This window comes from Adiantum capillus-veneris, chromosome 22, assembly GCF_014529385.1.
Source record: "Adiantum capillus-veneris isolate H3 chromosome 22, ASM1452938v2, whole genome shotgun sequence".
Lineage (NCBI taxonomy): Eukaryota > Viridiplantae > Streptophyta > Polypodiopsida > Polypodiales > Pteridaceae > Adiantum > Adiantum capillus-veneris.
The window spans coordinates 117,210,347-117,226,075 of NC_140952.1; positions in this window are offsets into that span (position 1 = coordinate 117,210,347).

Here is a 15,729-nt window from a genome sequence, read left to right on the forward strand (position 1 = left end):
GAGAGCAGCAGGGGAGCGCGAGGGGCGGGCAGGGGGCGCGAGGGGCAGCAGGGAGCACGAGGGTGCGGGAGCAGCAGGGAGTGCGAGGGTGCACGGGGGAGAGAGAGAGAGAGAGAGAGAGAGAGAGAGAGAGAGAACAAGAGGAAGAAGAGAATTTTAACATTGTAGGAAACTATCCCAAAAGACCTAGCCAATGAGGAGAGTAGAACTCAAGACCTGGTATTCAAGAGGGAAATGGCATAACCAATCTTCCACACTTGGGTGATAGAAAGGTTATACCATTTTTCCCTTTTTGTTACCACACATATCCACACTCGCACACACACACAAACTCGAGAAAAAGAGAATTTTAACATCGTAGAAAAATATCCCAAGAGACCTGAGAGAGAGAGAGAGAGAGAGAGAGAGAGAGAGAGAGAGGGAGAGAGACTCCATGAGGAGAATTTCTAATATAAAAAACCTCAGGGAACTTAAAGATATATTTGACAAGTCGAACTCAACATTTGTCACTCAAAACGAGAGAGAGAGAGAGAGAGAGAGAGAGAGAGAGAGAGAGAGAACGCTCCTATATAGACAACTATATAAAAATATATATCAATATATAAGGTTTCTCCCATCTGCATCTCTCACACACACACTTCTTTTTGTAGTAATGTCCCTCACACACACACATGTAAATGTGTGTATGTATGTATTTATGTGTGTGTGTGTAATACATATACATACATACATATGTACATATTTGTAAGTGGGACTACACTAAAGCTAGGTTTTTTCAAGCATTAGAGGAGAGTTAAGCATTGCTTCTAATTAGTCGTAGAGGAGAGTTAAGCATTGCTTTTAATTAGCCGCAGCAACGCGCGAGTCACACACTAGTCCCTTTAAACAAAGGTATCTGTTTCACAAAGGCATCCCTTTCTTTGTTCTGCAAGACAAAACAAAAAAACAAGGACCCTTTTAGCTATCTGTTTCACAAAGGCATCTCATAATCATAAGTTAATGAAAGTCCGTCATGCACACAGACATTTTGTGTCTCTCTCTCTCTCTCTCTTCCCTCCACGTGCCCTTTGGACTTTTACTACTCCATTCACTTTACTTGCAAGAAAACAAAGCATCCTCTAAGATTCTCATTAATACAACCCCCAAAAAAGATTTCGGCCACCTATTTTTGACAGCTTTGATTTGTATGACAAGCTCCATGAAAAGACTAAAGAATCGATAGATGGCTCCTTAAATCGATAGAGTAATTTATTCCATCGTTTTGTTTGCCTTAAGCCATCTATTCTCTCACACTCCACCCAAAACATCTACCTCCCACTCTCCTCCACTAATGACTTTCCTTATTTTTCCCTTCAAACTTTCAAAGTCACGGCAGCATCTACGCTTTTCCTCTTCAATCCCCAAAATATAGCATCTTCTTCGATTCCCTCTAAAAACAAATGAAAAAGTCGTTTTGGCGACCTATTCTCTCACTTTTAAGTTTTATCTCTTGGCTTATAGACATTAGGGTTTTGGTTGCTTATAGGTTGAGGAACCTAGTTCCATTGTCTTTCACTGAGTTCAACTGAAGTCGTAGCACAAATCTCCCTTCAAAGCTGCTTTAGCTTTTTTCTAAAGCTCTCTGATGCTTCGCATCAACTAGTTTTATGGGATTGCAGCCACATCCGCACATCGCAAGGGTAGAACGATAGTGGACACGCTTTGAGCCCCTTGCCTTAACCACTAGGCCAACTCCCCTTGACAAGTTGCTTTAGCTTTTTTTTTTTTTAAAGAAAAACTCACAATTGTGAGTGAATTATATTGAACAGCCCAAAAAATTACAAGGTCTTGTCATGCTCATGTAAAGCCATGACAACATCTAGGGACCATAATTACATCGGCTATCAGGGAAGCCACCCCTACCAACCTGCCCCCTCATCCTTGATACACAAGGTCCATAATCTTGTCATTTTGAGATCTTTTATTTACTGATGGCCAAGATTTGCCCCCATCCTAGGCATTCTATCTGCTGACAACAAGGCACAAGTAGTCTTAAACCAATCCTCCGAGTGTTGCTTTAGCTTTTTAATATCCCTCTATTAAACTAGCAAAGAATTCCTTGCCTAGTGAAGCACACCTTTACTATTGCTGATTTGCAAGAAGTATTGAAGGGTAGAGTTCTGATCACATGGAGACATTAGAAGAGAAAACATGTTGGTTAATCCTCTTTTTTGGTCTAAGCAAAGATTAATTATTAGCCAATTGTGTTTTTTCATAGGCAAGCTGTGTTTTTTGGGCTAAGCAAAGATTCAACATTAGCCAGTTGTGTTAAATACCAACGCTAAGTGATCAATCAAAAAGCTCAATATTATAATTCCATGTTGGTATAAACTAAGTTATCAATCAGAAAGCCCTATAATTCCATGCTCGTATAAAGCATAACAAGATAAAGAGGCACGAAGGCCTGCTAAGTTAAGGGGAAAACGAGATTTACGGAAAGTAAGTTTAAATAATGTCTACAATCACATGAAATTTTTATTGTGTTTTAATATAAAGTTATATTATCCATTATACTTATATAATCACAAATGGTTTATATATTAGAAAAGGTTTCACATAAGTAATAAGGTGAAGATGCACATTGCACATTATCACTTGAAAACAAATAAAATGAAAAAATAAAAATAAAAATAAAAATATACATTGTATTATTCATTATACATACATTATGAATACACAAACTAGATTCACAAGAGTCAGCAGCAAAAACCTCGTAATCTTTCTTTCACCTCTCTCTTTTTGGCTTTCTAAAAGGTTTCAACCATGAAAGAGGTCAAAAGTGTCCCGACTCAAAAGTTCCTTCTGAGGAAACGGGAGAGAAAATGGGCTCAGCGCAAGGGTTCAAACTCGAGGTAAAAACCATCAAACACGGGGCTCCTCAGGGTCCCATCTGTGCGAATGTAAGTAAAGCGTCAAGTGCATCGGCTACTTGCAGGCCAAGTATATCATTTGCTAGCATACTCAAGGGACCTAACTCTTGGGATTTTGAAAAGGCTCAGTAGGAGGGATGTCAAGTGAAGAAGATATCAAAAACCTGCAGAATGCAAAAGCGAAACTTCAACAAGAGCTCTTGGAAGTCAACAAAATGATTGAGGCCGGCCCTAACAACAAAAGAACTTGCTCCCATTCAGAATTCAGTGGGCTCGTAAAAGACGGGTTGGCAGATCGAGCCTTCTCTGCTTTAAAAAAGTCTTTGCCACAGCAGGTGGAGGTTGCCAAGGCTATTACTGTAGCGATTCCACCAGCACTTATAAAAAAACAGCTAGCCAAACAAGCAAACGATATACCTGGCCTGCAAGTAGCTGATGCCTGGCGTCAAGCATTCAGTGGAAGAATCCCAAACAGGTTTGAGATGATCCAATGGCTTCAGGGCCCTCAAATTCTTCGTCATGGAGGAGCAGTTGAAAGTACTTCCTACCTAGCTAAAGGTCTTTCCTCAATGAGATTCAAAGAGGCCTCCGATGTGGAAAAGATCCTTGACAAAGGGCCCCTAGTATTTAATAGGACTACGGTGTGTGTGGTGCCTTAGGAGCCAGTGTTCGACTCACCTGAATCTTTGCAAGCGTTTCATCCGGTCTGGGTTGAGTTTGTGGGACTGCCTAGCTGGCTATGGGATAATCTCAAGATGCTTACTAGCCAACTGGGCACTCCCTTATTTATACCTAGCAAGAGAGGGTTTGGCAGAACCTCAAACAGGGTTTGTATAGGATGGGATGCGTCTAGAACGCCACCCAAAAGCATGGTTATCAATGTCGAGGATGGGCTTGTTACCATTCTGCTAAACTTTGGAACATACTTTGGGGCATGTTTTAAATGCAACAACTTTGGAACATACTTTGGGGCATGTTTTAAATGCAACAACTTTGGTCACTTCGCCAAGGATTGCCCCTTGAATTCTAATGGTACTGCAGCTCTGGCAGCACAGGCCCCCAATGAAATGGAATCCCCGATGGGAGGGCTGGAGAAGCAAGGAGACTATAACGAAGGGACAAATACAGGGAAGGATGAAGGAGGGATGGTATGTGAGAAAATGGATACAAAGATGCAGGAAAAGATTGTGGAGGAATCGATTCCCATACAACGAGCTTTTGAAGGTACATGCAATAATAATAGGATCATTACTCTCGCTGCTACCCCCAAATTTATGACAGTGACAACGGCGACGGCTGTCCAAGTCCCTGGTCTAAAAAGAGCCAAAAGAGTGAAGGCAGTGGCGAGAGATTCCAAAGTGCTACAAGTTGTCAGAACACTGGAGGTGAAAGGATCTCATTCATCCTCCACCCCTTCGAAAGGAGGGGGGTTCATTGTCCCTCTGCACAATCCATTTGCAACACTGCAAGAAAAGAAATCCTCTGACTTGGAACCCCCGGATTCTCCTGAGACCAAGGAGAAGGGGGGGGAGGGGAATGATTGGGATGCTGAAGAATTCGTTCCTCTATCCCAATGAACCCCGTATTAATGATGGAGTCTCTCACTATCCATTCTTGGAACATAAAGGGGTTGAAAAACCGTAAGAAGAGTACCCTATTCTGGGAGGAAATAATAAAGGAGAAGACAGTCAACTTTTGGGCCATCCAGGAGCACCACCTAGATGCCCATAGCAAGAGAAAGCAGGTGCTAGGAAAGAAACTGGTATTTTATGGAGAAGGAAATAACGGCTTCAGTGGCGTCCTCAACATTGTGGACAGAGAATTGGAGCCAAAGTTGGTTCTTAACCACCCATCTGGCACAATCCTGGGGATTAGAATCAGATGGGAGGGCATCCCCTCACCATTGTGAATGTGTACGGCCCTTGCAATGCAAAAGATAGAGCTAAACTATGGATGCATCTCAGAGATACCCCTATTGAAGGGGAGTGGTTGTTGGTTGGCGACTTTAATATGGTAGAAAAGAGCAGGGATAGAACAGGATCCTCCAGTGTGTTGGTTGGCTCAGAAAGGTCTAAATGGCAAATTTTGTGCAAAAAGTGGGCAATGATCGACTTATGGGAAGTTGGCCCATGGAACAGCACGCTTGGGTTCACCTACACAAGCCTTTAGTACGCCCGCATTGCTTCTAGACTGGACATATGCTATTGCTCGTACCAAGCTGACTGGATACTAATGTTGATGGAAATGAAGGTAGTCCCAACAACAATCCTCTTGGATCACACTCCTTTGCACATACATTTTAAGAAGAATAAAGAGGAGGAGCAAGCCCCAAGAGGTGAAAAAAAACTGTTGGTAGCAGGGGCACACCTATTCAAAGACCCTCTTTTCAGGAATCTAGCCAAGAAAGCACTGGGTAAGCTAAAGAAAGATGGCGTCCTCAACAAACACAATGCGTGGGACCTCTTTGCTCGGAGTATCCAGGAAGCAATCAAAACCTCGGGCCCCCGAATCAAGAAAACTAGGGAGGATCACCTTTTGCGTCTTACAACGGAGGTACAAAATCTTACCGCTATAAAAGCCAATGGGCATGCTACTGAGGTCAAACACAAACGATGGCTTGAAGCCAAATTGAACCTTGCTAATGAGCAGTTAGAAGATATCAAATAGGCTAGACTTCTCTCTAGGGAGACTCTTTTGCAACTGGAAGCCTCCAATCAAGCTCAGTTTTTTAGGGCTTTAAAAATCAAGAAGAGCCGGGGCCACGTCCAATCGCTCAATGATGAGAAAGGGACAATAGTTCATAACCAGGATGAAATGGCTGGTCTGATGCTGAGATATCTCAGTCAAATCATTGGACGGCCGGAGACCCAGTGCCAAGAAGTGGAAGAAGCCAGAGGGACCTTACTTCAGAGTGTCAAGAAGGAAATTCCCCACTCAGAAGCTAATAACTTGGAACAGACATTTCTGAAGAAAAATGTTCACTAGCATTGCAAGCCCTTGGCAAGGAAAAGTCCCCTGGTTGGGATGGGATGACAGTGGAATTCTATAGAGAATTTTGGGATGATCTCAAGGCCCCAATCACAAGTTTGGCCAATAAAGCCATGGTCGAAGGGTCGTTGGAGACAAGTGTGAAGAGAGGGCTTATCAAGCCGATCCCTAAACAGATCTGCTGCTCTAAACTGAAACATTGGCACCCTATAAGGATGATGTCGGTGGCCTACAAAATTATAGCTAAAGTAGTGGCCCTCAGACTAGCCCCCTTACTAACCAAGATCACCTCCCCCCATCAACATGGTTTCATGAAAGGAAGGTCCATTTACGATAACATCTTGGTAGCAATGGTGGGCATAGAATACGCAGTTGTCACCAAGCAGGAGTGCATTCTGCTGGACTTGTACTTGGACAAGGCCTATGATAGAATAACATGGACATATATAGAAGCCGTCATGGAAGCTCTAGGCTTTGGGCCGCGCCTCTGTCGACTGGTTCGTGTAATGGGGGCTGGAAGCCAGTCAGAGCTCCTATTCAACGATAGAATTGTGGGCTCTTTTGAGGTCAAAAGGTCTATTAAATAGGGATGCCCTCTCGCCCCCCTACTTTTTGCCATAGGATCACATCCTCTAATCATGACGCTCGAAGCTAGTGCTGAACGAGGGGAGGTACAAAGGCCTTGTTCTACCAGGAAATAGACAACTCTTGGCAAAACTATTTGCAGACGATTCTCTCCTCTTCTTGAAGGCGTGGCCCCCAAGTCATTTGAAAAGCTCTGGAGATTGTACAAATGTTCTGAGTAGCTTCAGGGTCCCAGTGTAATATGGAGAAGTCAAGGATGATTTCCCTATCGAAAAATGACTCATTTGACCCTTTGGTCTGGTCCGGGGAGATTGTCACAAAAGGGAATATCTTTAGACGTTTGGGAGCCCCCTTGGGGGTGGATGTAACTCACAAGAAAAGATTCGAGTGGGTGCTTGAAAAAATCAAAACAAAAATGAGTAGGTGGGAGTATGCTCTTCTCCCATTCCGAAGTCGGATAAAAGTGATGAATGCCTTTATGATTCCTTATATTGCCTTCACTAGCCCGCTTCTCAAGATGGCTAAGTGTCACTGGAAAGAGTTCTTAAAACCAGTAAAAACATTTTTATGAAAAAATAACACGAAATCTTCCAGGCCATGGCAATGGGCCAGTTGGGAATCAGTTGCTCGTCCGGGGAATCAAGGAGGCCTCGGGATTCTCAACCCTGTGGCCCATGCAGAAGCTTGTTGCGCCAAATTTGTTGTTTCCTTGGCTAAACAGGATCAAGTTTGGGCTGTCATGATCAGAGATATGATAGAAGTAGCTAAACTTGGCTCAAAGGGTGGAACGTGGAGAGGGGTGGAGGTTCATGACAAACTATTAGCCCCGGCGTGGTCTACCTTAAAACTCGGGGGGAGCTCAGGAGAATTAGTAAGAAAATTCAATAGAGGAGCAAGAGTCTTAAAGTGGGGAGAAGAAGCCAGATACTTCAAGAACTCCATCCTGCATTGGTCCCCCTGGCTCTCCAAAGTTGTAGATCCACCACCAACTCCCTATTGGATTGAGACAGCCAGGAAGATGAATAATAAGGGTCTGAACCGACTTGAGCATTTCTGGGACAGTGTCAACAAGAGTTGGAAAACCATTGACCTTATGGTTGCCCAGTACCAACTTAATAGCTTGGAGGTCTTACTTGTCTACAAAGTGATGAAAGAGCTTGACAATCTAGTGATGCCAATCTGTGATTCGGAGTTGGACTGGAATGCCTGGAAATGGCCCGGAAGCAATCTCTTGTGGAAACCCCATACTAAAATCATTTATCAGACAATGATGCAAAAGGAGAATTGGTCTAGCCCCCTTAACAAGCTATGGAAAAAGCAATGGCCGGAGGAAAGATGGGAGCATGTAATGGAGAACATATGGAAGCCAATGGTTCCGCAGTACATGAAGGTTTTCTATGGAAGGTTATTTGGGGTGCTCTACCAACGGGGGTGAAGATTCAGAAGAGAGGGATTGGGTCAGATCGATGCTTGGGGTGCAGGTTAGCTAGTGAAGATCTAGCCCACCTATTCATGGACTGCCTAACTATAAAAGGCCTTGCAGGGAAAGTATCCAAGTGGGTCTAGAGAACATGGAAAATTAGTTTTTTCAAGACTGACCTATGCCTTGGAGGTAAAAATTCAGGTAGTCATGCACTCCTCGTCAGCACTCAGATCGTCAGATACTTCTTCTTTCATAAAGTATGGCAGACAAGGAACCGCCGTGTGTTTGAAGGAGGATTTGAGGTGGCAAGCTTCACAAAAATTATACAAGAAAGCAAAGTGCTAATATGGGCACTTGGACGCAAGCATCATTCGGAGGATTGGTTTAGGACTACTTGTGCCTTATTGTCAGCAGATGGAATGCCTAGGAAATAAAAGATCTCAGAATGATGGCCCTTGTGTATCAAGGATGTGGAGGCGAGGTGGTAGGGGTGGTTGCCCTGATAGCCGTTGTAATTATGATCCCCGGATGTTGTCATGGCTTAACATGAGCATGATAAAACCTTGTAATTTTTTGGGCTACTCAATATAATTCACTCACAATTGTGAGTTTTGCCAAAAAAAAAAAAAAAACCCCTTAGTGTTGGGTTGGGTTAGGGGGACTTTCATAGTTTTCGGTGCATGATGGAGGCTTACTTTTCATTTCACAACCTGTCTTTACTTTTCTTACATTCTATTGTTTTGCTAAAGAGAAGTTTCACCTTGCATAATTTTAGTAAATTTTACACACACACACACACACATATGTTTTTTTTGCATTCTATTGTTTTAGAATACTAAAGTGAAGCTTCACTTACATAATTCTAATAAATTCTACAAACACACATATTAATTAGTTCTTTTTATTTCACCTTTCATTTCACAACTTCACATGGATTTACATTTGTTGCATTTTATAGCTTGATTCCAGTTAGTGTTAAAGTCTCTTTTATTAAGCGACTGAGTGATCAAGTTTCCTCCTCACAAAGAAAAAAATCAAAAATACTAGCAGAAATTTTGAGATTTGCAAAATGTTTAGACAACTTTCTCACATATTTCATTCGTTTTTCTTTCGTTTACTATGGTTTGCAGCTAGTTATTCTCGATTTTCAATCGGTTCAAGACTAAGCTGGTGCAATCCTTTCCCAAACACTGATACCAATTTAAACAATTTTATCACTTTCTTATTGTTTTTGAAAATTGTCATGACCCTTTCACTTGTTTCACAAGGGATGGAGGTAGCTCTATAAAATTTAATATGTACGATTTTGACCTCCAATGAGCTATAGTGTAGTGGTAGTGTCCAATCACACCAATTCACATTTTATATTGAAAAGTAGATAGTAGAAATGCTCGGGGGAGGGAGGGGGGGGGGGGGTGGGAGGTGGGGGGAAGGGAAGGCTTGCTAATTTTTTTGGGGTCCAGAGAAATATAATTTCATATTGTTTATATATTAGAAAAGGTTTCATTCAAATAATAAGGTGAAAGGTGTACATTACACATTATTATTAAATAAAAACAATAAAATAAAAACATATTAAAAACTAAAATAGAATATATTAATTCTTTTATTAAAAAAGATAGATTTAATAAGCTAGAGAAAAAGAATCAATTTAATAATTTAATAAAATGAATCTTTGTGAAGTCTTTAAATAAAATGACTCTTTACCAGTGAGAGTATAAAATTATATATATATTGAATCAATGCTTCACATTATGGATCAAACCCCTATGAATACTCTTTAAGTTTGTTTTGAAAAAAAACTATGAATCAAACTCCTATTCTTTAATCCTTTGTTCTTTGAAGTCTTTTTTTAACATGCCAAAAAAAAAAAAGCAACTTTGGAAAATAGCTTTCATTTTTTAAAGAGACAAATGTCAAGCAAACAAATTTGAACGACCTTCACCTATATGGATACTAAGGCCTTGAGCAAGCCAAAAAGTCCATTACCTCAATGCTTTTGCTGTGAAGAGGTGGTTTTTAGTGTATGTATGTCTACTTGATTGCATTGATCGCATTCAATTTTTTTTTTAGTATTTTCATTGGTATTTATCTTTAGATTTTTGTAATGTGTATGTGTGTGTGTGTGTGTTTTTTTTTTTTTTCCTTTGCTTTGATAATTGCAATATAATGTGTGTTAGAGATGATTGAGTTATGTAGCACGTGGTCTTTGTGTTTTTCTTTAAGTTTTTGGAGGCTTGCTCATGTATCTTACTATCTTACTACTTACTAAAGCACGTTGCACTGTCATGTGCCACGTGGCACAAGTTAACAGAAGGAGTATTAGATAAAGAGAAGAGAAAGAGATAGCGGGAATAAAAAAAGAGAGAGTGGCGGCCAATGCAGAAACAAATTACTCTCCCGCTCCCTTGTCTCTCTCTTCACTCTCTATTTGTCTCTGCTTACTTGCTGTTATATCACAGTGCATACCATTGCGTCACCCTGCACCTTTGCGAGCACCTTTGTCTCTCACAATCCTTCTCCATGTGCGTTCTCTTACTGCCTATCTCTCTCTTGAGAGTGTTGCTACCACCCTATCTCTCTCTCCACCGTGGTGTTGGTTTACATTGCCGATAGCTATATCGGAGCGCTTGGAGGTGAAGCCGTTGCACTGCATCGGAGGTGCATCGTGAGCCATGGAAGTTCTTTGGAGTGTCAAGTACTACAGGTGAGCCCTCTCACCGATGCTTATCTGTGATTATGAGAGAGAGAGAGAGAGAGAGAGAGAGAGAGAGGACGTAGTTGTGTGTAGTGTTTTGTTATGTATTCATTTGTAAATATGAGCGTCTTGCTTTTTTTTTTGAAATCTTTTATAAAGAGAGAGAGAGAGAGAGAGAGAATGTAGCTGCGTGTAATGTAGTGTTATGTATTCATTTGTAAATTGTAAATATGAGCGTCTTGGTTTTTTCTTTGAATTCTTTTGTAAATTTCAATGTCTTGCATACCAGTACATGCCTATGCACAAGAATTCTTTTGCACATATCAACGTTTTATATGGTGTCACACGTCTTCAAAACACATGCATAGGTGATTGAAACTAGAGAGATGCTCTTTGTTGGTATTTATTGAAAATAGCCCAAAGCTTCATGGTGTTGCCACTGCTGGGCATTGAAAGTCAATGCACTTCAAAAGACGACGTTCTGAGTAACAGCTCCCGAAGCACTTTTTGTGCTTTGTAAAGTGCACCACATTCCGCGTACATGGCAGCAAAGGCAATGCTAGCATTATGCATTTAATGTTTTTGTGAGAGAGAAATGAATGAAACGATATACTAAATCTTCTAAGGGCCATATTGACCTATGCACAAGACCAAAAGTATAGTTGATTTCGGTTCAGACGACCAAGGCAATGCTAAGCATTATGTTTTTAGTGTTTGTGTGAGAGAGAAACCAATGAAATGTGATGCTAAAGTCTTCTAGGGGTCATATTGACCTATGAGAAGAAAAGTTACATCATCATGGTGAATTTGATACAAGGGGAGAGAGAAAGAGAGAGATGTGCCGGAATGTCACCTTTTTTTTCATGGTGTATCAAAGGCTTAAGTGAGAATGTGAGCCGGTAAGTGTTTGTACTTGAATATAGGGAACAACTTCAATAATGTTAAGGCTTTGGTGTATCCGTTGCGCTAGGAAATTTTACATAGTGTATCAAAGACTTAAAAGCACTATTATACAGAAGAAACTAGAATATGATCCTGAAAATCCTAGGCCTTTTGTCCTTACGGGTACCTAACCAAGTCTTCTATGCCTCTTGAGTGCAACCTCTTAATGAGATAGTTGGTATCTCCTTTGCCTCCTTTTGAGTTTGAAAGGGAGTGCCACAGCTTAATATTCCTATTGTCAGAATGATTTTTCCTTTCTCTCCTTTTAGGTTGACTCTTGCAGGATAAGAGTCTTATGGCAAGAGCTTCGTCTCCTTCGTTTTTGAAATTTTAATGAAACCCTTCCCTCTTATATTACACTTTAAGTGTGATTTCATATAGAGAGATGCCCTCACTTTGCATTCTTTGAAAAAAGCCCAGTTCTTTGTGGCCCTACCCCTATTGGGCATCGCTAGAAATCAGTGCACTCTAGGAGACTCATCTCACATAGGCGGGTCCTTAAGCATCTTGAATGGTGCCTCACACCTTAAAGATGCATGTGCAAGTGATTGTATCTAGAGAGATGGCCTAGCTTTGCATCCGCTAAAAACATTCGAAAGCTTCCTAGGTTGCATCAATCAATGTATTCCAAGAGACAATATCCTGGATAGGTATCTCCTTAAACACTATCTATGCTTTTTGATATACACCACATTTGGCAAACATATCAACCAAGGCATTGCCAAGCATGACCTTGACTAATAATATCATTGTGAATTATTTTGTCAATATCAGTTCTTGTGTAGTGCCACATGCCTTCAAAATGCAAGAGTAGGCAATTGCATTTGGCCTCACTTTGCATCCTCTGAAACAACCCATAGCTTCTTCACATTGGCCCCATTGGGCATATCCAATATTCAGAACACTGGAGGAGAGGGCATACATGACATACAACTTCTCAAGCACTTTTTGCGGTTTTTGAAGTAGTCGGCATTTGGTATACATGTCGATCAGGGCATTGCAAAGCACAACGGTTTCTTTTTTCAATAGCCCCAGACTAACAACATGATCATGAATTCTTTTGCTCATGTCAATGTATTGCGTAGTGTCTGTCAGCAGCTCCTGAGTAGCTAATATTATCTAGAATTCCTTTGCCAAGATCAACATCTTGAGTGATGCCACATGCTTTCAAGATGAAAGCGTAAGTGATTGCACTTGGAGAGCTGTCCTTGCTTTACATCCACTGAAAGTGGCCCAGAGCTTCTTGGCCTCAGGGGGGTTCACCTTTCAATAACCCCCTATATAACGTGCATTCATGGGGTATTAAAAAACCCCCTCTTTTAACATGTTTGAATGAATAAAATGACCCTTATTTTAAGATTTTTTTCCAAAACTGAATATAAACCCCCTTATTTTAATGTATCTCTGTTAAATTGGCTTTTAAAAAAAAAAAAAAAACCCTCCCTTTGAACTCACGTTATACATTAACATGATTACATAGTGCACCACCGAGGTTCTTGGTCTTTCCACGGTTTGGCATATCCATGAATCTCAGGAGACAACATCCTGGACAGGTAGCTCCTATAGCGTTTTTTGCGTTTTGCAAAGCACAACATTTTGTTTCAACGGATGCAACTAACAATATCATTGTAAATTCTTTTGCGGATATCAGTGTATTGCCTAGTGCCACATGCATTCAAACTGCAAGGGTAGACAATTCTCTATGGCGAGATAGCCTCACCTTGCATCCTCTAAAACCAGCCTTGAGCTTCTTGGCATTGCCTCTGTTGTGGCATATATCTCGCATTCATAGTACTGTAAGAGAGGGTATCGCGATAGCTAGCTCCTGAAGCACATTTTGTGATTTTTAAACTAAACATGTTGACCAAGGCATTACAGAGCATGATATTTTCTTTCAACAACCCTTGACTAGCAATATGATTGTGAATTCTTTTGCCCATATCAGTGTACTACGTAGTGGCACATGCGTTCAAGTTGAAAGCGCAATTGATTTCATCCAGGTTTTCTTTCATCATCCTCTGACTAACAATATCATCATAAATTCTTTTGCTCCGATATGCATCTTGAGTGGTTCCACACGCCTTCTAAATGCAAGAATAAGTGATTGCATCTGGAGAGATGCCCTCGCTTTGAATCCACTGAAAATAGCCCGAAGCTTGCTAGCATTGCCCTTGTTAGGCATATTGTGCAATCAATGAAGTCCAAGAGACAACATATTGGACAAATAGCTCCTCGAGCACTTTCTCTACTTTTTGAAGTGCACTACATTTGATACATGTCAACAGAGGCATTGGACTCACTTTGCATCCCCTAAAAATAGCCTAGGGCTTCTTGAAGCATCCCTTGATTGGCATATCTCACAATCAAAAAACTACAACAGAGGACATCTTGGATAGGCAGCTCCTCAGGAACCTTTTGTGCTTTTTGACGTAGACAATATTTGGCATACATGTTAAACAAGGCATGCCAAGCACAATGTTTTAACAATATGATTGTGAGTTCTTTATCAGTGCCTTGCGTAGTGCCACATGTCTTCAAGAAGAAAGTGTAGGTTATTTTATCTACATTTTCTTTTAGCATCCCATGACTAACAATATTATCATGGATTCTTTTGTCCCGATCAACATCTTGAGCGATGCCACATTTCTTCAAGAGGAAAATGTAAGCAACTGCATCTGAAGAGATGCCCTCGCTTTGCATCCACTGCTTAAAATAACCAAAAGCTTCTTGGTCTTGTCCCTGTTTGACCTATCCTACAATCAATGAATTCCATAAGACAACATCTCAAACAGGTAGCTCCTCAAGCATTGTTTGTGCTTTCTAATGTACACCACATTTGGCATAAATATCCACCAAGGCATTTCCAAGCATGACGTTTTATTTCAACAGCCCTTGACTAACAATATCATTGTGAATTTTCTCCTCGATATCAATGTCTTGCATAGTGACACATGCCTTAAAAACACAAGCGTAGGTAATTTCATCTAGAGGGATTGTCTCACTTTGCATCCTTGAAAATAGCCCAGAGCTTCATGACACTACCCCTTTTGGGCATACCCCACAATCAAAACACTCCAAGAGAGTGCATACAGGACAAGCAGCTCCTCAAGTACTTTTTGTGATCTCTAAAGTAGATGACATTTGGCATACGTGTTGACTAGGGCATTTTCAAGCAGGAAATTTTCTTTCAACAACCCCTCTAGTGAAAAATCCTCTCACAACTACACTGCAAGAATGATAGCACTGACAAATCTAGTAGCAACCAAGGTAGATGAGTCCAGTGGATCCAAAGAAAATGAAGCCAGCACAAGTGTTGGAGGTACTGGTACTGGCAAAGTCAAATACTATGGGAGCATTGGCAGGGGTAGAGGACAAGGAAATTTTGAAAAGCAAAGCCTCAATTGCTATACATGCAGCAAATACGAACATTTTGCAGCTCAGTGCCTAGAAGGTTCAAAGACAAGACTAGTGACCAGAATGCACCCGAACTAGTACTTGTCAGTGTGGTAACTAGAAGAAAGGGGGTCATCATAGAAGAGATCCAAGGATGAGAATGAGGGAAAAGTAGAGTGCAAAAACCCAAAAGTGGGAGCAACAACGGGCAATTTGGAAGGCTAAGGGCAAGGAAAAGGCAGTGAACAAATGGTAGGAGCAGAGAGAGCTTGCAAAAAAAATCACTGAGAATTTGTCTAAGAAGCCTCCAAAAAAACCAGAATGTTTTGAGGCTCACACAATTCAAAGCTACCGTCTCAATCTTCAGAATAACAGAAAGATCAGAATGATTAGGCATCATCTGGACCAAGTGAGTCTATGATTGCTGCAATACAAAGTCTAGAGAATGAGGCAAGGCAAATTAGATTAAACTTGGTCAAAGCTGAAAACACTGGTCTAATGAAGAATCCATCAGAGAATCCATCTCAAAGTGGAAGTAATGAACAAGATGAGATATATGTGAAAGGATACAAAAAGTTAATGGTCGAACTCGCTACGAAGTTCATTAGGAAGAAGAGAAAGCCAGAGCAGTGGTCCTAGAAGCTATCCTAGAGATGATGAGATTCCAACTTTCTAGGTGGACTACAAGCCAAGGAAGCACTGGGAACCATTGCCATGAGTTATACTAAATGATGGTGATGGTGTAAATATCCTAGGGGAACATCTAAGACAAAAGCTGGGAATCACAGATG